Here is a 24,611-nt window from a genome sequence, read left to right as displayed (position 1 = left end):
GGAGAATCCTAGAAATATGTCATGAATGCTCCGGTCATTTTTCTTCAGCAAGCACAGCTAGGAGAATTCTTAATGCAGGTTACTTTTGGCCACGTCTCCATAAGGATGTATATGAATGATGTCGAAGTTGTAAAGTATGCCAAAAGTTTGGAAGGCGACAGTTGATTGCTGGGCCCTTGAAGCCTATTCCAGCATATGGACCATTTGAGAGGTGGGGGTTGGACTTTGTGGGACCACTCCCTCGCTCATCTCAAGGCAAGCATTATTTATTGGTGGCCACAAATTATGCGACTCGATGGGCAGAGGCCAAGGCCACAGTCAATAGCAAGGCAAGTACAGTTGCAAAATTTCTCTTTGATCAAATTTATTCACGCTTTGGTTGTCCTTTGGAAATTCTCACTCATGGAGGAACCTCTTTTAGAAATGAACTAAATGAAGATGTGGTGCATAAGCTAAAGATAAATCATAGCATGTCCACGCCATACTATCCCCAATGTAATGCCTTGGTTGAGAAAACAAATGGATTGTTGTGCAATTCAATGGGAAAGCTTGTTGACACCAAGAAAAGGCATTCGGATAGGCATTTGGCAGAAGTTTTATGGGCTTATAGAACCACACACAAGCTAGCTATTGGGTTTACACCATTCCAACTAGTGTATGGAATAGAAGCCATTTTACCCATTGAATTGGAGATACATAGTCTTCGCACAGCTGTTGCAAGAATAGAAGGACAGGAGGATGCCTATGCTCAACGCTTGGTACAGCTAGAAGCCTTGGATGAATGCAGATTACAGGCCTTACAAAACTTGGAATCTTCTCAAAAAAGGCGCAAGGCCCGTTTTGACACCAAATTACGCAAGAAGAAAGATATTGCAGAAGGAGATTTGGTAATGAGATTTGATAGCCGTCTGGACAAGCGGCTAGACAAAAAGTTTATCGGTCGATGGGAGGGACCATATCGAGTCAAAAAGAAGTTCACGAATGGAACCTTTCAGCTTGAGGATGTTGATGGCATGGTGATACCCGGACGCACCAATGAGTATCGCCTTAAATTCTTCTATGCTCGACCACCTTGAGGGCCAGCAGACCCTCTCTGTACTAGAGAGGATCTGCTGGGGGGGGAAAGATGTGACGCCAAAAATTGATATTTTTAACTTGGCATTGATATTGTTTTTCTCTATGTTTAATAAGAGTTTGAGTATCCAGTGATAGCCTAGCGGCTCTCACTTATTTCTATTTTCTATGATATTGTATGGGATTGAGAGGATGAGTGGAATGGCTCATTGTAAATACCATAGGTATGAATTATAAATACCTTGGTATGGGGTGAGAGTTATTTGTGTATGGGATATTATGAGTTTTTTAGAAAATAGGAAGAGTGAGTCATATAAAGAGGTGGTCTCATGTCCATGTGTTCCAATAATATAAGGGAGGCCACATGCCAAGCGTGTGGAAGGCATGTGGAGGAGTGTGAAGTCAAGAGGAATCCTTCTAGAACTCCTATGTGGAATAAGGAGGATGTGGACATGTGGAAAAGAGAGGGTCCCTATGGGCTCCATGTGAGGAGACTCTTGACTTTCTCAATATTTTAAGAGTCTTGAGCATCTTTTGATGGGACACATGGCAAGAGTAGCCAAAAAGGACATGGATGGTGACATATGTGCTTATGTGATTGATGGGGAAAGGAATCTACAGGCAACAATTGTAAATGGGTAAAGGAGAGTAACAAAATCTCTATAAAAGGAGCCCTCCTCTCCCTTGTTCATCAATCTCTTCCACCATTAGGCCTCATGTTGCTGTAGCTCTAGTCTCCCCAAGCCTCTTCCATGAGCCTTCTGTCCCTCTTGTAGATAGTCTCTTATGTAGACTCTTGAGTCCATCTCTCTCTAGTTTATTCTCTCTGTATGAGAAGTCTTGGAGCTTCCGCTCCCTCTTGTATGTATGAAACCTCTTCTTCTCCCTTGTGTTTGTAGTGTTGGAGTGGATTCTCACTCTATTTGTAATGAAGGTCACTTCAGGTTCTCTCTCTCTTGAGTGTCTCGTCCCTTTTCTCTTTTAAAGCCTTGAAAGTACTTTCTATTCGATCGCTCACTGTGCATACATGGTCCATCTGTTTCCCGAGCCACCATGCAAACTTCTTCCCCTCTTTTAGGCAAAATCTATGAGGGGTGGATCATTGATGAAGGTGGAGTCTTGAGGGAGCATCTTGCTCAGGCGAAATTAGCCTGGGTGGAGGGTAGTTTTCATGACAGTTTGACCCCCTGTTAGTGTTTTGCTCATAACTTTCTGCTCGGTAGTCCGATTGTAATGAAATTTATATCAGCGCGAAGATATCTTCAAGGCGCATGTTTGTATGTGATCAGATCTTGAATCAAATACTGCTGCAAAAAGTTATGAGTCTCTGTGTCTGACAGTCTGTTTTCATGACAGTTTTTACCCCCGTCTAGTAAACTGTCCATAACTTTTTGGCCGCTTCTCTGTTTCTTACGAAACATATATGAGCGCGAAGCTCTCTTTAAGGCGCATGTCTCTATGTGCTTAGATCTTGAATCAGATACTTCTGCAAAATGTTATGAGTCTCTGTGTTTGACAGTCTGTTTTCATGACAGTTTTTACCCCCTTCCAGTAAACTATCCATATCTCTTCAACCGTCTGTCTGTTTTTAATGAAACTTATATCAGCTCGAAGCCCATCTCAAGACGCATCTCTTTGTGTACTTGACTCTCTGATATCATGTCTCTACTGAAAGTTATAGGCCTCTGTGTCTAATGACAGTTTGTAGAGTGTTTTGAGCTAAGTGTAAAGGTGTCTATGAAGGAGGTAAAATGTTTCCTCGGAATCTACCCATCCGACCTAATCAGCCCCTTCAAACTCCTCGATATATATCAGTTCATGTCATGTTGAGCCGCAAGATCTTCTTTCAACAACGTATCGCTCTTCTCTTTGGTGCAGACCGGCTCGCTGAGATTATGGCCTCTGCTGATCCTTTCCTTCTCCCTATGCTTGATTATAACATCACTTGGGATGTTACCATCTTCATTCTCATCTGAGGGAGGAAAGTATGGTGTGGTATCTTGGCATAAAAGTTTGTTTTCTAATGTCCCATTCTCAATGATAAATATCTTTGTCAGTCAGTTCGAAAGCAGCAGGAAGTGAAGAGGTTCGTGAAGTTTATTACCCCCAACTTCATGTTACAATACCAGCATCGCTCCTCTCCCTCTGCTGCCAACCTCATGGAGGAATCGAGAGTCAACCATGGCAACCTCTGTCTCCCTGATGTGCAATCCCCATAGGATCTAACCCGGTGTAGATATGTGATGGTTTAAAAGGCTGCATCTAGCTGGAGTGGAGAAGCACCAAACTTGGCCTGAATGATGTGATGTGGTACAGACGGTTTCCCCCGGATCATCCATGAGAGCATGAGGATCTGCAAGAGCTCCACCCGTGTCCACTCTATCTCTGACATGTCAGGCCCCCAACAAGGGCTGCCATACATACCGGCTGGTCGGACCAAGGAGTCGAAGAGAAGAGCCTTGGTCTGAGGGTCTTGGAAGTGGGAGTGAAAGCACTGTCTCTCTAGCCGAGCCAGTGAGGCGTATCCCCTGCTCAGTCTGGCCTGCATCACTGGTCTCATCGTGAAGATCGGGCGGGAGAAGATGACCCCCAAGTGTATGAGGATACGATCTCAACTGGTGACCCACCCAAAGTAAAAGTAAACTGTTTCTGTTGCATGTTTGCTCGAGAGGTGTTAAAGATCATGACCTTGGTCTTGCCAAGGTTGACCTCTAAATCATGGGATAAACAAAAGCTTGTAGTGCATCTAGGTGTCGCTGGAGCCCCTCGGGTGTGGACGACAAGAGTGCCACGTCATCTGCATAAAGAAGAATCCTGATGATGATCCCAGCAAGTGAGCAACCGGTCCCTCCGAACGTCCCCATGAAAGTCTTAAGCTCATCGATGTAGAGGCCAAACAGGGTCGGTGATAAGGGACAACCCTGTTTGACCCTTATGGTACTCAGGATCTCATCTGTCCAACCTGCGCCTGTATGAACTCGGCTTGAGACTCTCTCATACAGTGCCATGACTGCCCAGATGATCTCCTGATCAAATCCCTGTGTCTGTACGCATGTGATAAGACGAGCTCGAGGTACTGTGTCAAAGGCTTTGCGGAAATCCACAAAGCAACAGAGTATACCCTCTCCTTTCGTGATCTGGCCTCCTCAATGACACTCCTGAGTGTGAGTATGTGATCCATAGTCCCATGGTCTCGCCTGAAACCGGCTTGACCCTCTACTCTGAGCCCTCTCATCTCTGCGAACAGGCTGACCGATGCATCCAATACAACTGCATAGATCTTGGACATCACATGTCCAATCATGATAGTCCTATAGTTACTCGGGTCCATGGGATCCCCTACCTTGTGGATGGGGGTGATGGTGTTAAGTGTCCAAGTGCGGGGGAAGCCAAGGCAAACAGCATCATTGAAAAGCTTTACTAGGATCGGGGCTAACGTGTCGATCCCATATGCGATAAACTCAGTGCATAGCCCCTCGTGATCCTTAGCTCGGCCATTGTGCAGTTTCAATGTCGCGTCCTTGACTTCCCCTCTAGTGAACAACATGCAAGTGGTGGGACGAGGTGTGTGTATGAGGTCTGGAGTGGGCTGGTGTGGGACATCATATAGATGGTGTGCATACGTGTGCCAGACTCTCGTGTCGGTGAGGGGTAATGGGGACCTACGCTCAAGGAATCTCCGCCAAAAATCCTTAGAGTTGTTGCTGTACAAGATGTGCAGCAGCTCCTCCTCATTTTGACGAAGAAAAGCTTGCTTCTTCCGACGTACGAGACGTCGGTACTTGCGTACCATGTCTAGTGTGTTCGAGAGGTGACATCTGGTTTCAAGTCGGAGCTGTCGGCGATAAGCCTTGCACTCCGCATCGTACCAATTGTTGCAGGGTAGAGAACCAAGAGGTGGTGGTCTAGTGGACCATGTGGTAAGGGGAAAGATTTGGAGGGCAGCCTCGTGGAGTGTGCGACTAATCAGGGCAGCACGGTCCTCTATGAGTGGTATGTGATCGATGTAGGTTAGGAGTCTTTCTAGGCGTCCAAAGTAGGCCGGTGAGAGGTTGTGATCAAAGTGTATGTCGTGGTAGGTGTCGTGCTTCCTATGTGGTGTGTGTGGTGTGGCTCTTTCTACATATGGATTGGCTGCTGGCCTTCGGGTAAATTTTCAAAAATCAAAATTGTTGCCTTTACATGCACAGGACTGGCACAACCTTTTGTGGCCTGGGGAAATTGTCACTGCTTCTCAATTCATTCGACATCTTCGTTATCCTTTAGGCTGGGAACTCACCCGTTCACAACAAACTCATTGGGTGCTAGTAAAGTTGAGGGCAAAACTTGAATATTGGAAGCTTGCAACTTGGCCATTACATGTTCGTCTGTGAATTACACAATCCATTTTGATAGCATACATACAATTTTATCTGCCTCTTACTATGTTCACTAAGGCAGATTTGGTTTCATTTATGTCAGCTATCATGGAAATTTTATGGCGTTCAAAACATGGCAAGAAAAGTCTCAGATTACTCTCCATGCATCTTCTCTGTTCTCCAAAGATGCACGGGGGTCTGAACATTCTAAATATTCAAATGCATTTACTTGCTCATAGGGGGAAAATGATGATGCAGTTTCTACAAGGAGATCAGCCTTGGGCTTTTATGATTCGCTCTCTCTTATTACATCTTCATACATCTGCTTTTGGGAATTGGCAGCCTACTCAGTGGGAATTTTTATTTGGCTCTATCCAAGGCAAGATCAGAGGATGCCCTTTTGTCTCTTCTCTGCTTCTTGATTGGAAACACATTCTTTCCCACTTGGAATGGAAAGGCAGGGACTCTCTCTCGGGCAACTCTTTGAGGGAAGAGAATCTCTTTTGGTCTAAAGTATTCCATCCACCTTTGGCCATACAAGAACCCCGACGTTCATATTTTCTCTCCTTCAAAGGCATTTCATCTGTGGCAGATGTACTTCAAGATGATGGCACAATTCTATCCTTTTCTTTGGCTGCTCGCAAATATGGCTTGGGAGCTCATTATCGTCCTTTATGGCATAAAATTTCAGCAATGCTCCAACCGTACTTGCCGGTACCTCATTTAGAAATTCAGCATCAGCTTGAGGATTGGATTTTACGCTCTCCTTCCTCATATGTCCGTCCTTTGAAGCTTTCACATATCACAGTGTCATCATTGTATAGAGTGTTATTACCTCCACCTTGGAGTTCCAACAGAGCAAATACTGTTTGGCATATGGATCGTCCAATGAAGTGGTGGAGAAAAAGGCTACGTCTCCTTTGGCATTACAAAGTCCCTCTTCGACAACAGCTTTTCCTATGGCGAGTTCTCCTTGGCATTTTTCCATCTGGACAGTTACTCGCACACAGACATATTGCTTCAGCAGTTTGTCACAGATGCTCGCACTCTACTGAATCAGTGATCCACATCTTTTGGTCCTGTCCAAATACTTCTGATCTCATTGCTCTCATCAGACAGAGGCTTCGACAGCGATTTCCTACTGTTACTTTTGGCAGATTTTTCTGGTTGTTTGGATTTCATCCCCAGAGACAGGGTTTTGATTTATTTTTCGTATGGGTGCGATATTGGACCCTATGGACTTTATGGATGGATAGAAATCATAGTCTTTGGTGATCCACTATTTTCATCCTTCCTTTTTTTCAAACGATCTCTGCAACAATCATTCTACGATTGTTTTCAGACTCGTTTGATTGATCAGGATGTGTATACAGCCTATACTGAGATCTTTTCTTGAGTAGTAGCTACTTCGCTTTTGAAGCAGCTATGAATGTAATTATTCTATAGAAATAAAGATTTCTTCTCACAAAAAAAGTATGTGGTGTGGCTAAGCATGGGGTGGCAATAGTGAAGAATAGGTATGTGTGATCAGGTCCTGGAGGGAGTGGTGCTACGGTGAAGTCGGTGATACATGAAGTGAAGGTAGGGGATCCCATGATGTAATCTACTACACTAGTGCCCCCCCCCCCCCCCCCCCCGCGGCCCGCGTGCAGGAAGCAAGTAAAACCACCTGAAGAGGACCATAGGTCGAGCCTGTTGTAGATGATGAGATCATGCATCTTGCCCACAAATCCTTGGGGTTGCTCCACATAGACCTCTTCTTTGAGATCTCCCTTCAAAAAGGCAATCTTAACATCCATCTGATAGAATGACCAACCATAATTTGCAGCAAGAGAAATGGCACAACGAATGGTAGTCATTTTGGCTACTGGAGCAAAAGTCTCCTCATAGTCAATTCCCTCTTCTTGAGCATAACCCTTGGCAACAAGACGGGCCTTGTATTTTCCCACGGTACCATCGGAATGATACTTGACCTTATAGATTTATTTGGTGCCCAATATTTTTACCAATGGGTGCATCAACCAAATCCCATGTGGCATTCTTTTCAATGGACCTAATTTCAGATTCCATGGCCTTCAGCCATGAAGGATGTCCCTGTGCAACCTCAAACCTTTGAGGCTCAATTTCAGGTTCCATAACGGTGGTCATCAATGCAAAATTGACCTGTCCATGAGCACTTTTTGAGCTTGCCTTGGTTCTTCCCAAAGTAGGCTGATCCTTTGCATCCTAAATGGTCAACCTTGCCCATTTTGGAATGGATTTCTCAGTTGTACTGCTGGCTGTACCACTTGGAGTTGTATCCTGAGGTTGACTAACATTGGGCTGTTCTTCCTCACTAGCTAGCTGCTCATCTGGAACATTTGAGGAAAAATCACCCTCAACATGTGGCAAACTAGCTGAAGTATGAGAGGAAGAAGGAGTATCCTCTGGAGAACCCATATCATCATCCTCAAACTGAATTATATCCAAAGGAATATCATCATAAGGTGGCAAATCCACACTAGTGGGCTGCATGCATTCATTTTCAGCAAATGCAACATCCCTGCTGATTATTATCTTCCTGGTTGGTGGATCATAGAGCTTGATGTTATGCTCTAGCCGAGATAGCATGACCTCGGAAAGATCGGTGGGCATTTTCCCTTAGATGACCGACTTTTGTAATATTTTATGTGCGTAAATAAAATGGTCAAGGGAAGTAGCTGCCAAGGTCCTAGGTGAGGGTGTATTGGCATCGACTAGGTGGTTCTGAGTGCTCAGGCCTAGGTGCACCTAAATGTGTGAGAATCCTCCAGTGGAACAGCTTTCGCGGAGAACTCGGAGGAGACGGAGATAGAGGGAGAGCCAGCAGTACGAGCAGCCCCAGGTACGAGCTCACAGATGGCAGAGAGTTGAGACTTATGTGCAGGAGACCCCGGAAAGGGGAGATGCAGAGGACCATCCGCAGGCAGGTCTTGACACGGTGCAGGAGACGGTCGCTCAGGGAGTCGAGTCACATGTGCAGGAGACCCCGGAAAGGGGAGTAGTACAGGACCACTTGCAGGCAGGTCTTGACACTATGCAGGAAACGGTAGTTCAGGGAGTTGAGATACACGTGCAGGAGACCCCGGAAAGGGGAGATGCGGAGGACCATCCACAGGCAGGTTTTCTCACTGAACAGAAGACAGTAGTTCAGGATTTGATGACTCTAGACTCCACTACCCCAGAGGTTCAGATATTGGTTACAGAGACAGTTATTCAGCAGGAGACTACTCAGGCTGCAGTTACGGTGATCGACGCCTCTCCCCAGCAGCCCGTTGAGAGAGTGGTATTTCATGACACAGGTCAGAGTCAGAGCCCGTCCTAGGATCTCATGCGCCTGTACGAGGTTCCCTCGAGACCCCTTTCACAGCCCCGTTGCACAGTACCTTCCTTTGTTACTATGCGGAGCGTCCTTTTGGACACCCCTCCCAGCACAGCCTCGTCCTCGCAATTTTTCACTCCTGGTGTATCCAGATCTTTTGCGAGTGCGGCCACAGATTTTGCTAAGTACCCAGACAGGCGTGAGGATTGGGAGATCCTAGCAGATGAGATAGAGCGAGAGTTTCAGTCACCCATGCGGACAGACACCTCGTCGCAGATTCTTCCTCTCCCTCTCACCTATTCCAGGAGCAGAGTCAGGACGGCTCAGCCCTTTTCAGTTCTTCTGACCCCTAGACCTGACCCCAGGATGGTTGACAGAGATCTGCCCGTTGAGTTTTGGCCCTTTTTGGCTCGAGGGGTTATCACAGATTCCCTCACTCGATTGGAGCTTCTACCGGTGTTTTGCAGACGTTCACAGGAGGTAGAGGAGTACTTGGGATCAGCTACTCTCTCCAGAGAGGGGCATGTTCTTCGTTTCTTCGCAGGTAGCTTTCGATCTCGGGGGAACGAAAGCTGGTCAGCTGAGTTACTTGACAGCGAGATTGCTAGACAGCTTATGAGCATGACTCATTTTCATCGGTTCATCATTTTGTCGGATCGCAGATTCATTCTTGCCCTAGGACTCTTCGACCTGGCTTCGGTGACAGGGCCTTTCTGTTTCTGTTCTTTGAGATTCAGGGAGACTTTGATTTGCCCAGGAGTGCTGGTTGGTTTGATTTCAGCTCCTTGGTTCACGCCAGAGTTCTATTCCCTTGGATGGAGCCATTTTACATGAGTTGGGGCAGATTTGGAGTTTGATCAGAGACCGACTTTGGACTGCACCGTCAGAGAGAGAGTTTTGTGCCGTTGCCACTGGCACACCCTCACTTCCATCCGATGTCTAGGTTGTCCATCATTTCTTGGAATGTGAGAGGACTGAACGGCTGCAGATTTACCTCAGATGCAGATGGTCATAGATTGGGAGTTCCTAGATTGCAGTTGCTTAGGGACTCCCTTCGGTTTATTTCCTCAGGGTCCCCTCTAGACATTGTGCTCATCCAGGAGCATAAGCTCTCCCAGGACAGGATTGACAGATGCAGATCCTTACTCAGAGGCCAGAGCCAGACTTATTGGAGCCCAGCGGATGGCACGAGGGGAGGAGTTTGCATTTCAGTTTCAGCTAGGTGGGCCTCAGAGATCACCCAAGAGGGTACACTAGTGGAGAGCAGAGCATGCTATGTTATTCTTCATATTGAGAACACAGCAGTTGGTGTTCACAATGTGTATGCTCCCACTGATCCAGCTCACAGACGTGCTTTTTGGAGACAGCTTAGAGAGTCCCTTCCTCAGGTAGACACCTGGATTGTTGGAGGTGATTTCAACATGGTTGAATTCGCTGAAGACAAGTTGGGTCAGACAGAGGGTGGCCTTTCTGATAGGGAGAGGGTGGAGTGGGATAGTTTTGTTTTGCATGCTCGACTTCATGATGCTGCTTGATTGGACGACTTTCGTCAATTGGCACACAGTCTTCAGTTCTCTTGGTCCGGGGTTTTCCATGGCTCTCTTTCTTTGGTCAGACTTGACAGGTTTTATATTGGCCATTGGGGTTAGGCCAGAGGAGGACAGCGCCCGGGTTATGTTTTATCTGACCATTCTCCAGTCCTTTTACAGATTCTTCCTACCTCTCGATTGGAGAGCACAGGCTCTGTTAGAGTTCCGGACTTTGTTTTTCAGGATACAGAGTTCATGGAACGGTTGAGAGAGACTTGGTTGTCAGTGGACACTCCTGTGGATCAGGGCTGGTTGTTGTGGGTAGAGGAGGCTTTGGATAGAGTCAACATGGCCTGCCAGTTGAGGGCAAAAGAGGAGAAGAAAAAGCTCAGAATCAGAGATCGGAATGCAAGAGCGGAGGTATCCAGACTTCAAAGATTGATTCAGAGTTTTCCTCATTCTCTTTTCATCAGAGGGCAGCTTTCAGAGGCTCAGGAGAGACTAGAGGAGATTCAGGGCAGGAGGGCCCAGTTCAGGTTTTACTCTCAGCAGACTTTCTAGATTCAGAAAGGGGATAGATGCTCTAGAGAGTTCTTCAGGGCAGTGGGTCAGAGATACTCTTCGGACAGTCTTCGTAGACTTGTGGATGAGGCCGGGTCTCTTCAGACGGACCCTCACCGTCTTGTTGAGATTACTTCTGACTTCTATTCCACTCTTTACACTGCCGATCCAGTCTCCACGGAGATGATTAGAGCCCAGAGAGGAGATTTGGAGCCTTGTCCCCATGATGGTCACAGACAGGATGAGTCATGTTTTGGATAGCCCACTATCACTCCTGGAGATCACGGATGTGTTACATGAGCTGCCCAGAGACAGATGCCCGGGGGAGGACGGTTTGTCGCCACTTCTTTTTAGAGCTCTTTGGGATACGATTGGGCCTCATCTTCTCTCTGCCTTTTCAGAGGCTCTTGATATAGGATCTTTGGGCGAGACATTATGCACAGGTATGATTTGTCTCATCCCGAAAGGGGGAGAAAAGACAGTCCTACGTAATTGGAGACCCATTACACTTCTAGGGACAGCCTACAAGATCCTAGCGAAGACCTTGGCTCTTCGCCTAAAGCCTATGCTGCCAGATATCATCAGAGCTACTCAGACAAGATCTGTCCAAGATCGGAGTATCTTGGATAACATCTTCACTTTTTGGGAGGCCACTCACTGGGCGAAGGAGAGTCAGCAAGAGATTAAAGTTCTTCTCCTCGATTTTGAGAAGGCTTATGATAGGGTGGACTGGGGTTTCTTGGAGGGCACTATGAGGAGGCTAGGCTTCGGTGATAGATGGATTTCTTGGGTCTCCTTTCTAGCAGGATGGTGGTCTGTGGAGGCAGAAGACCGGCTTTTCAGCTATCCAGATCGGTACATCAGGGATGCCCTCTTGCACCTTACCTTTTCCTTTTCGTAGCGGAGGCTATGGGATACTTTATGCAGGCTACCAGTCATGGCTCTTTGGGCCTCCATCTGCCTATCTGGCAGGAGCAGGAGCTTCTAGACACTGAGTTTGCTGACAATACGGCACTGACAGTCAGAGTAGATGCATATTGTCTTGCTACTGCCGCGGATTCAATTGACAAGTTCTGCCTAGCCTCAGGAGGACTTGTCAATTGGAACAAATCAAAACGCATCTCGATAGGAGCTCAGCAGGATACCCCAGCATGGGGAGGAGACAGAGGCTTTGTTTTAATTCCCAGAGGCACCTCCACGAGATATCTAGGCTTTTAGGTTGGCATTGAGGTGTCCTCGATGCAACAGTTTGCCCCAGTTCTTGAGAGCATTCGGAGAAAGCTAGCCTACTAGAGCATGGCTAGAATTTCTTTGGCCGGAAGAGCGCTGGTACTCAATCAGGTTCTACTAGCGACTATGTGGTACATTGCATCATGTTGGTGCTTTCATGCTGACTCGATCCGTCAGGTGAGGAGATTGCTCTGGAACTTCCTGTGGAGTGGTGGTGATGGTTTTGAGGACACTAGGGCTAGGGTTTCATGGGATACTATCACTTTACCCGCCTCATAGGGAGGAATTGGAGTTCTTAATCCTAAGATGCAGAGCAGGGTCCTTTTAGTCAAACTTCTTGTTAGAGGTTTGACTCCAGGAGATCAGCCGTGGAAGCAGTTCCTACTGCATGGGATTCACCAGTGCACCCCCAGAGCAGCAGGCCAGTGGGCAGGTAGAGTCAGTTGGATCGTCTTGACGGACCAGCATTCTCAGCCTTCCTCACCACTTGTGAAAAGGCTTATTCAGATACGGGATCTTTTTCGACAACACCTCATCAGAGCAGTTCCCTCCTCCAAAGAGGAAATTGCCCGACAGCCACTTTATCATAACCCCCTGGTTCGGTATCAGGGATCTTCCCCTGGTTCAGAGCTTAGGACTCCATTGGCCAGATGGCATGCTCAGGGGGTTGTGACAGTCGGAGATTGGTTCAGAGGAGGTGTGGAGATGTCAGAGGAGGAGATTAGAGATAGACATGGGCCACTTGGACAGATTGCTGCCACCAGATTACTGATCATGAGAGCTATTCCTCAGGGGTGGAGGGATATGCTTACAGATCCAGCCTATGTTTATCCCATCTCTACTTGGTCAGGTTGTTTTAGTGAGGCTGGGCTATGCATTGGAGTTTGTTTAGGACCGGCACCGTTTACTTATTTCGAGACGGACTCCTCTCACAGATTGTATCCCACAGAGCCCCTGGATCGACAGGAGCTCCTTTGGCAAAGAGTCAGGGTCATTGGTTGCCTTGGTAAGGAATGGGTCACAGATCCTTCCAGGTTGACCATTGCAGAGGATCCTAGATGGAGACTTTGGATCTTTCAGGGTCGACCTCTTGTAAAGCTCGACTGGGACCCAGGTGAGTGGGCGTGGCCTGGTCCGGTGGCAGGTGCTTGTCCTCTTTCTTTTTTCCAGTACTCGACGAGGGCAGGTTACAGGATTCAGCAGAGAGACTCTCATCACCTACCATCTGCCTCACAGCATTGGCACGCATAGGGACTTACTGCAGAGCTTTTGTTGAGCTACTGGACTCACTTTTGGGGCATCAATAGAGCCAGGAAAGTCTCCTACTTTCTTTGGCTCACTATTCATAGGGGTATACTTGTGGGTACTTGGCTTCAGCAGATGGGTAGACCCTCCTTGTGTATGCGTTGTTAGCTTGCAGAGGAATCTAGTAAGCATTGTTTATGGAGCTGCCCCAGTTCTAGAGTGGTTTGGACAGGTATCTTCAGGATGTTCTCATATGTTACATCGGAGTCCTTTCTGATGACATGGGGCGCTGCCCTTTGGGGGAGAGGATTTGGAGCCTTTGCCCTCTATGAGTCAGAGCCAGGAGACCACAGTTTCTTCATGTAGAGTCGCCAAAGACGAGGTCCCACAGTTGGTAGCATCATGGAGCAGCAGGACTTACTTTTGGTAGCAGTACCAGCTTAGGATTCCCGGCCTACTTCACCTGCAGGGTCAGCCTGGGAGGTGATTTCTAGTATTACCCTATGGCGGATTTGGTGTTCGCGATGTTCTTTTGTCCTTGGGGGCCATTTATGCACGGAGGCTGAAACTCTTGCTTCCATTTGGGCGGAGATTATCTTCACTCTCAGGAGTCAGTGGGAGCGGTGTACAGGCACCTCTTTGGCAGCTCGTGGGAGACTTTTATCCTTCATGAGGACATGGGACTGCTCATTATTTTTTCATTTGACCCCTTTTGGGATGTTGTGGCATTTTAGACCACCACCATGGCTTTTTTGCCACATTGTTGAGGCTAGGGATAGAGTACTTTCGCTCCCACCTGTTGTATGATTCGTTTTGAATGGAATATATCACTTTCACTTTAAATTAAACATGGATCACACAGACTCAAAGAGAGACAAAGACTACACAGCCCGAAACAGACTGAACTTAGAACTGAACTTCCCCCCAAAACTCAGAAAACAGTCAGCCTCATAATACTATGAACCCACAGCCCACACTCCTAAGCTTCCAACAGCTCATAATTCCTGCAAAGCTGCAACAGCGCCTCCTCCTCTCCCTCTCTATCAGTATTCAGAAATCTCCCGCGATCAAATCAACATAAGATCACAACCATGTCAAAGAGGCTTTCGATTCCTTTAGGATAACTTCTCTTCCCTCACAAAGCAGAAGATCAGTGATTGACAAACATCTGCAGCAAGCATCAATTGCCTAACTCCTTCAGGACAACCATCATCGATGCAGGTCACGATCCATTGTGCCTTAGCCTACAATTCCTTGGTCCCTCTATCTCTTTGCATACGGAGTTCATGGAGTCTCTGTCGCCCAAAATCCTTCAGCTAGCAGACAACGATACACAGCTACGTCTTAAGCTGTGTTAATCCATAGATCATCACCAACTATGCACAAACCCAACGGAAGACACTTCCAGCAATAGCCGTGCTGCCTTCATTTCTCACAGAGAGACTAGCTCACATTTATAGCGTCACCCGTACAGCCACGTAGCTTCCTCAATCAGAAAAAAACAGAGCCCTTCCATATGATCTCAGCTAGACCACGATTCTCTGCATCAGCTCACGTGCAAACAACGACTGTCCTACCTACATAGTAGCTATGCTCAGCCAACGAACAACAGCTCGTAATCTCTAGAGATCCCCAGCACCAAGGTCTTCTCATTGCACACACCCTCTTTCATCTACGAGAGCCCCCTTCATTTTTCGTCATTTAGCCTCGTCTTCTCGGAGCCCCCCTTGCATCGTAGATCCTTCCAGTGTAAAACTGAATCAGCTCCCAGCCGCCATCTCCACGTAGCTCCAGCTCACAGCCTAGAAGCTCCCCTTCATCCATCACGTAGCCACCTTGCATGTGTAGGATGCCTTCCCAATCAGTCCGGCCACCTCAGCCTAATTTGCCACCTCATCAGTGACATTTTACCACTCTCAAGACATTTCCCCCAAATCACATTAAATGCACATTTTGGACCTTTAGTCACACAATTCCCACACACATTAGCATGCACATTAAAGCTTGCATGCAACCCCATCCACACACATGAAAAGCCCTTTGACATGGACACCATAACATATCAAATTCCTGTAACATGCAAGTGCATGCAAGTGCACATTGACTCAGGAAAATATAAAAAACCCTTCATGACTTGACTTTACATGACCCCAAAAACATTTCGCTTGATCACACACTAGACGCCCTTGCTCTGGAAGTCTGGTACAACCACATTGCATTTCATCATTTCCCATGAAGTCCCTGCAAAACATACTTTATTATCTCAAAAAACTATACCTCAATCCATCATGCTTGTGAAAGAAAAATCCACACATGCCAAAAGCCCACACCTACCCTAGATGTGTACAACTATGTGCCTACCCACAGCTATATACAATGCTCAAAAACTTGATACGGCGGGCACTAGCGTCCCATCACCGGCTATGCACCAGCCAGGGGGACATGACATACGGAGGATTCTGCTCTGCTCTAGTCCTTTTCTTTTCATTGTTACATCCATATGTATTTGATTATGTATGATCAGACTTAGGATTCAGCATGGGTGATGATGCTCGTTTCAGTAGCTCCACTCTTACTGTGATTTGTATCAGGTTTTCTTTTAGTCTCATAGACCCATCGGTCTTCCAAAGACTCTAAAAAAATTTATTTATTTCTTTCTTTCTCTAAAATAGGATTGTGCTGCGGTGTGTATGGCACAGTCCGGTGATGTTTAATCCCATTTTCCTTCAAATACCCTTGAAAGGTAGTTGATGTGTACTCTCCCCCATTGTCTGAATAAAATGTTTGTATCCTAGAATTGGTTTGGTTCTCAGCCAAGGCTTTGAACTCCTTGAACCAATAAAACACTTCAGATCTAGTCTTCATGAGGAAAAGCCATGTGAATCTAGAATAGTTATCAATGAAGGTAACAAAATACCTTGCCCCTCTATGGGTTGTCACATGCATGGGACTACATACACCACTGTGTATAATCTACAGAACTCTAGTGGCTTTCGCTGAACCTGAGTCCTTTTTCTTGAAAGGAAGATGGTGCAACTTGCGAGGAGCACACCCTTCACACACTGCATTATCTGGCTGCTGTTTTTGGCATTCCATTAACCATTTCATTGTTGTACAAGGTAGTGCAATGCCCTATGATAAACATGGCCAACCTGGCATGCCATAAATCACTAGCAGAAGAAAATGAGAAAGCCAAAAGCTTGTTGTACATAGGACAGAGCATCAAGCCTGTATAGCCCTTTATCATAATACCTATTGCCACAATTTCATACCCTTTCTTGGGATCCTTGATCCTGCATTGACCATCTTGAAACTCAACAAGCATGTGTTGATCATGGGCAATAGAAGGAACTGAAATTAGATTCTTTCTCAAATCTAGGACATACCAAACATCACGGATATATTTTTCCTTGACTGAATCCAAAAGGATGGGAATATCTCCCACTTCTGTGATGTCATGTGATGCATCATTTGCACATGTAACCTACTTGCCATGAACACGTGAGATTTTCTGAAACCACTCCTTTCTAGGAGTCATGTGCTTAGTAGCACCACTATTAAATACCATTTATCAATGGCAGCAAAAGAAGCATCAATAGACTGAGCATTTGCACTAGCATCCCCCTTCCCATCAAAGCTGTCCTGAACTGCAGCAAACACAAAATCTTTGTCCTCTTGTGCAAAGTGTGCCTATGGCGGAGCATTTGCATTTTCAGCTGGTGCAACAAAATTACTGCCTGTGGCTTGCCTTTTCTTCTCATTAGCAATCCTTTTCTGACACTCTGCACCTGTTTACAAAAATTGCATCTACCCTTTTCACCTTAGGACCTTGATTTGTACTTGCATTCCCGTAATTCTTGGGCTGATATGTATGGGTGTTCTTTTTCTGAAAATGATCTCCCTTTTGCTGAAATTTTCCTTTCCTTGGGTGACAAGTCCTTACTCACCTTGATGGGAAGAATAGGCGAAATTGGAGGTCCTCTCCTCTTGCTATAACAACAACCCAACTAGCTCATTAAATGAGAGAGGGGCTGCCCTGAGCATAATAGTCAAGGAGGTAACAAATGTGCCATAAGAGGGAGCCAAACTGTTGTTGAGGCTGATAGAGACTAATTTATTGTCATCTATTTCCTCATCAACACTTGCTAGCTGATCTCTGAGATCAGTGATCTTTGTAATGTGCTCTGTGATTGTCAGACCGTCTTGCATCTTTTGCTCCTTGAGATTATTGGTCAATGCAATGACCCTTGTCTCATTCTTGACATGATACATGTTTGCCAGCTTTTCCCCCGCATCCTTTGCATCTTTTCATGTCTTAATGGTTGTCATAATGTGCCTTTTCATTGATAATGAGGCAATCAAGAACAAAGCCTGGGCATTTCTACGATGAAACTTCTTATGCTCCTCCAAAAGTGTTGGAGATGGAAAGGGTGTAGAACTAGTAGAAGTGGTGGCAAAAGTAGTAGAAGTTGTGGCAGTACTAGTAGAAGTGGTGGTAGAGGATGAGCTAGTACTAGATGCGATAGGCCTAGTCACATCACCACTCACAATATCCCATAAGTTATTGCCAACCAGAATGTTCTAGAGCATGAATGATCACAAGACATAGTTGGATCCTTCCAACTTATCACCCTCGGTCATCATAATACCAAAGCTCTCATTTTGAGACATCCTGACTGCAAAAACAACACTAACCGCAAATGCACCTGCAAAGAAGAATGCAACTGAACAGTGTGACATGAAGTTGGGGGTAATAAACTTCACGCACCTCTTCACTTCCTGCTGCTTTCGAACTGAATGATAGAGATATTCATCACTAGGAAATGGACATTAAAAATAAGCTTTTATACCAAGAGACCACACCATACTATCCTCCCTTATATGACAATGAAGATGGTAACATCCCAAGTGATGTTGTACACAAGCATAGGGAGAAGGAAAGGATCAGCGGAGGCCATAATCTCAGCAAGCTGGTCTGCGCCAAAGAGAAGAGCGATAACGTTGTTGAAAGAAGATCTTGCGGCTCAACATGACATGAACTGATATATATCGAGAAGTTTGAAGGGGCTGATTGGGTTGGATGGTTGCACCTCCTTCATAGATACCTGCGTAATTAGCTCAAAACACTCTGTAAACTGTTATTAGACACAGAGGCCTATAACTTTCAGTAGAGACATGATATCAAATATTCAAACACATATCAAGATGCGCCTTGAAATGGGCTTTGCTCTGATATAAGTTTCGTAAGAAACATAGAAGCGGTCGGAAAGATATGGGAGGTTTACTTGGCGGGGGTAAAAACTGTCTGAAAAAGAAATAGTCACACACAGAGAGTCACAGATTTTTGGTTTGAAATCTAATATAATAACTGAAGAAATAGGATGATGCTCCTTGAAGAGAGCTTCGCGCTGATATAAGTTTCGTCCAAATCGTACCATCGAGCGGAAAGTTATGAGCAAAATACTGATAGGGGGTCAAACTGTCATGAAAAACACCTACTCCTTCTACTGGTGCCGACTTACGAGAATACTACCTCCATGATGAGACTTCATCAACGATCCAAGTCCCATAGAGGTCGCCTAGGAAGGAAGCAAGAGCTCCCTTTGTGACTTGGAAAATAGATAAACCATGTATGCGCAATGAGCGGCCGAATAGACAATACTTTTGAGCAGTGGAAGAGAAAACAATGGAAAAAGGGAAGAGACACTCAAGAGAGAGAACCTGAAGTGACCTTCATTACCAATAGAGTGATACTCCCTTCCAATGCAACTCAAAATACTACAAACACAAGGGAGAGGAAGAGGTTTCATATGTACAAGAGGGAGCGGAGGCTCCAAGACTACTTAGAGAGAGACTGAACTAGAGAGAGATGGAATGCAAAAATCTCCAAAAACACCCTTATGAACTTTCCCAAGTAAGGCTCGAGCACTTGACTCATGAACCTTTGAAATGTAGCTGGTGCATTGGTCAATCCAAAAGGCATCACTCTGTAAGCAAAAACTCCCCAAGGTGTGACAAATGATGTTTTCTTTTCATCTTCCTCCCGAATACGAATATGAAAGTACCCAGAATACCCATCATATACAGAATAAATCTCATGCCCTGCTACTTGGTCTAGTATTTCATCTTGGAATGGCAAATGAAAATGATCCCTCTTAGTGCATGCATTCAAAGGACCAAAGTCTACACAAATCCGCCACTTATTTCCTTTCTTTGGTGTGACAACTACAAGAGATATCCATTATGAATCATCAACAGGAAAGATAAATCCCGCCTCAAGTAGTTGTGTTACCTCTTTCTTTAGTGCCTCAGCTTGGATCACCCCCAATCGCCTTAAGCGTTGCACAATTGGCTTGCTTTCTGGCTTCAACTCAATCTTATGCTCCACAAGAGAGACTGGTCGAACCTGTGAATAGCTTGTTGCAAAGAGACATGGAAAATCATCTAACATATCCAAGTACTGGAGCTTCTCACTACCTGATAGAGAATCACCAAGAAGCTCTTCATTGCGTTGGCGTCGTTTAGTGTGCTCCACATCCTCCACATGAAGTGTCTCTACAGGATCTTCTTGTACTACCACCTTGTTCCCTCCTGACTCATCCCAATCAGCACCAAGACAAAGACCAAAGGCCACTCCTTCCACCTCACCCTCTGAGCTGGTGGACTCCTTGGAGCTACACCCTGTCTCCTTTTCTTCATCGGTTAAGTCAGAGCTCAAACTCTCTGATGTTAAAGACTCCTCCTTGACAACTTTCTTTTTGCGACTTCTAATGTTGTAGAGCACATTCTTATCATTTCCCTGCAAAATCAATTCTCTAGTATCTCTCTTTTGAACAGCCTTCACCTTGCGTAGCCAACGCCTTCCCAAAATCAATGGATAGGCACGTGCATCTGGCTTGGTAGGGATCACTTGAAAAGTAGTTGGCACAGACATTCCACATACATCCACTTCTAGATTCTTCACAACTCCCAAGGTCTTTACCCTAGTGTTGCCAGCCAATTTGATGCGATAAGAAGAGGTAGTACTAGAGTATTTTAAATTAGCATCTATCATGGTCTTCTCACTCATGATATTAATCAGTGCACCTCCATCAATGTAAACATTAGAAATCACTTGACCATCAATGATTACATCAACCACAGGTAAGTCATCACCAACATCTATAACTACCTTTTTAACAATAGGAATGACACTTTTCTTCTTTTTCTTCTTTGACACTCTTGTGCTTGCTAGCTTTTCCCATTCTTTCCGTAGTTTTGGAGACAAAGCAAGTAATTGACCAAAGGTGATATGAGCTTCCTTTTCTTTAAGGTCGGACAACAAGTCATAGCTTCCAATGTCTTGTCCAAAAGGAAAGTCTGACTGGCTAATTCTCATTCTAGATGCCCTCTTTTTCTTAATACGGCGTTCCTCTTCCTGATGTTCCTCATCTACTTCTTCCTTGCTTTCTTCTTCTTCTTTTACTTTACCACGCCCCTGTTTAGCCATCATTACCTCTCTTTCCTCATTTTCTGAAAAAGCTTCTAACAAGGATACTTGTTTTTCTTCTTTCTTTCTCAATCTAGGACACTCGGGGCGAGAGTGACCTTTTTCATTACATTCATAGCAATTGACCCTACTCTTATCTCGAGGCCTATCTTCACTCTTTGGTGCTCTAGATTGTCGTGCATTAACCAAATGCAATCAGCAAACTCTGCCATCAATTAGGAGATATTATGATCTAACTCAGAGGACTTTGGTACCTGAGGAGTGCCCATTACCTCCTCCTTAGAGTTGAAGCTGTTGAAGACACAAAAGAGGATGCGATCATTAGAGAAGCTTTTTTCTTGGTCGCAATGCGAAGTGCCTCCATGCATGTTGTTTGATCTTTACTCATTACTTTTGAGGGAAGATGAGGCTCCAAAGCCATAACGAATTTGCTCATCTTTAAGTGCTCCATCCCTACGAGACTTTGAGGGGCCGATGATGCAAATGCCACAGTTCACAAAGCTACTCTTTCATACTTTGTCCATAAAGTTTCATATCGGATTGCCAACGCAGAGACCATCTTACCCTCTCCTTGATAGAACGGTGGAGATTTGTGAGGCTTGTTCCTGCCTCCTTTGTAAAATTGTGTGGGAGACGCTGTGCCATGGCTTCAAAGAGGTTTAGTTTCATTAGGTCCGCACATGACAATTGCTCTGCTGTCATGTGGCTATAGCCACGTGATGCCCTATATTGGGGCGCACTGCAAAATTGTAAGGCCTCCGCTAGGCCTGCCCATGGAGTGGAAGAGGTACCGATGATGAAGGATGTGGTCTCCTAAGGGGTGGTGGAGACTGAGATGTAGGGCGTAGTGTGAGTGGTAGCCGGCTCCTCTATGGAGGCCAATTTCGATTGTTTCATCGCCCTAGAGGTCTTCGATGAGAATGGGCTCCTCTTGAACTCGTTTGCCCTTGCTTTGAGGATTTGCCCGCTGGAGGCACAATTGTTGGCGCATGAATTCATGCAACCGGCGGTCCTCATATTGGTCGAGAGCTAACTTGTGTCCGGTTGTACTTTGAATTGCCAAAGTGACATTGGGCGTTGTCCTTGCTCTCTTGGGCTTCACCTCCGTTTCTTCTGGCTCGGTCTATACTTGGCCAGTGGCAGATTTCTCTGCTACGCCAAAGCCGACGGATGCTGACTCTTTAAGTAGTAGAGGACCGGCATGTATAGCATGGGATTGCCTGATAATTATTGGAACACATGGACATGAGCCCACCTCTTTATATGACTCACTCTTCCTATTTTCTAAAAACCCCATAATATCCCATACACAAATAACTCTCACCCCATACCAAGGTATTTATCATTCATACACATGGTATTTACAATGATCCATTCCACTCATCCTCTCAATCCCATACAATATCTTTAAAAATAGAAATAGTGAGAGCCGCTAGGCTATCACTTGATACTCAAACTCTTATCAAACATAGAAGAAAACCATACCAATGCCAAATAAAAAATATCAATTTTTGGCATCACAACGGGAAGTGCCTCTGACTGATCAGTGCAATCACTGCACGTATGGCATCAACCACTGTAAAGTGGAACTAATTGCTCTGCAATCAACCAACCGAATGCACCTCAAGTGCAAATGTGTGCTTATGGGCTCACGAAAAATCCCCAAATGCACCTGTACGCCAGAAGCCAGAAAAGTTGTACGCAAAAAAAAGCTATACACCAAATAAAAGTTGTACGCCTAAGAAACTTGTATGCTAAAGAAAAGTTGTACGCCAAAGAAAATATGTACACCTGATGTAGGGGCTGGAGCAGGTGGAGCACGAGCTGTACGACGACTCAAAGACCCTATGAAAGTGCTCTCACGAAGGTGCTTTGAAGTCCAAGAGAAGGTTGAGGTAATAGTAGCAACACACGAGGACACCGGTGAACTAGCTGGGTAACAGAAAGCAAGGCAGGGATCGGATACTAGTGAGAGAGGCTCTGATACCACATGAATGAGCAAATGGAGAAAGGTTGTGAACACAAGTGAACAAGAAGTGGCCACACTGAAACTCCAATAGAATGCTCAAATGAAAATGAAATACAAGTACTTCGTATTTATTGTACCCAAGTACTACACACCAAAATAGACTAAGTCCAAGTCTATCCCACACAACCATATCATTATATGTGTCTACAAAGAGCATCATCACCATCATTATCATCATCATCATCATATCAAATCAGATCCAACATCGAATCTTGTTAGATACATCAGATACATGAGTGGAGGCCCCAAAAGGGGAATGGGATATCATGATGGATCCGGGGCTGTGTTTACATGAGGTCAGAGATAGAACGCTGGCAGCTATGTGGAAAGAAAGAAAGAAAGAAAGTGTATTATTGTCCACTAAAGGCCAAAATGGGCCCATGGGACATCAAGAACTCTGCGTACAAGATAGCACAAAATCAACGTGCCACAAAGAAGAGGCATCGTCGAATATCATCCAAGTGCTACGCAATACAATGCAAGTGAAAGTACATAATGTCAAATCTGAGCCTAAATACAAAGTAAGCTAGATGCAAGGAAACCGCCCCTGGGTGCAAAATGGGGGGATGAGTACAATATGTCAATGCAAAGATACAAGTCCATGTATCACGGAGTCTGAGAACCAAAATAATATTGGAAATCCTGTCCATCGACTCTGCCTCCTGCTATGAGAGTACAAATCTGAGCAAAAGTGAGGTGAGCGGCTGGTAGGGCGAGATCTCCATGAGTAAGTCTCCTCCAAAAAGCTGCCATCATCCTGGATCGTCTGGAGATGAAGCGGCGAGTACGTCCCCTATGTAACAAGATCCTGCGGCGTCTACAAACCATCTCATATGTACATCCACAGGGTGGAGGCATGTGTCCTGTGTGAGCTCTGACCTCCTCGTGCTTCTCCTGATACCTGTCATCTGGTATAGCGTGTGTCTGAGCTCTATCGGGCTGGGCTCTATCACGCTCCCCGGTCTGTGCTGATGGTCTCTGAGGTAGTGTCATCGAAGCATAGTGGCCTCCCTGACATAAAGAGCTAGGCAATGCTGATCCTCATAATCCATCACTCGTGAGAGAGGTCCAAAGCCATCCGTGAAGAGACAGTGGAATCTCCCTCTGATCTCATAATATAGCGGGCATCTGCAAATGAAGTGCTCCTCTGACTCCACCTCTCCCATGGTGCAACAAGGGCAGATCCTGGTCTCTCGGCCTGGACGCCGTCCATCCTCCATGCGTCGCATCCTACCAGCCTCTATCTCGAGCAGATGCGAAGAGACTCTAAGCTGGCCAAGGGCAATCCTCAGTGAGTGGGACATGTGGATACCTGTGTAGCCTGGTGGAATGACAAATCCATCTCTGAGATCCGAAGGAAGTGGTCACGATATGTGTCCATCTTCGTCGGAAGCTGCGTGGGATAAATCCAAGTGCGGTACGTATGAAGCTGCAGCAAGTCTGCTCTCGTGACCTGACTAAGCTCGTGGCGAGTCAACTCGAGATGAGGGGCATCTATGTTGTATCGGAAGGGAGGCAGTCTATCCATGTCTAGTCCAAGAGATGTGAGCCACCTAGTGAGTCTGAAGTACTAGCAATATCGGGCCCCAGATCGTGCCAACTCCATAGAAGATGCAAGTGCTAACCATGGCAACCGAGCTCTGCTGCTGCTGAGTCTCCAAACTCCCTAACCCTGTGCAAATACATGACCGACTGAAACGCTGCATCCAATGCAAGGGGAGTAGGAGCTCCAAACTCTGCTAGCATGATCTCGTGC

The 24,611-nt window shown here is 45.8% G+C and overlaps 1 protein-coding gene across 1 annotated transcript in view; it reads right to left on the bottom strand.

The window, feature by feature from the left end:
* Positions 1 to 24,611, bottom strand: part of LOC147880208 (uncharacterized) — a 268,137-nt gene that overhangs the window by 135,689 nt on the left and 107,837 nt on the right. The window lies entirely within an intron of this gene.

Source organism: Dipteris shenzhenensis, chromosome 32 (assembly GCF_047967505.1).
Source record: "Dipteris shenzhenensis isolate YYH24624 ecotype China chromosome 32, Dip_SZ_1.0, whole genome shotgun sequence".
NCBI classification, from domain to species: Eukaryota; Viridiplantae; Streptophyta; class Polypodiopsida; order Gleicheniales; family Dipteridaceae; genus Dipteris; species Dipteris shenzhenensis.
This window is presented reverse-complemented; position numbering and strand designations above follow the sequence as displayed.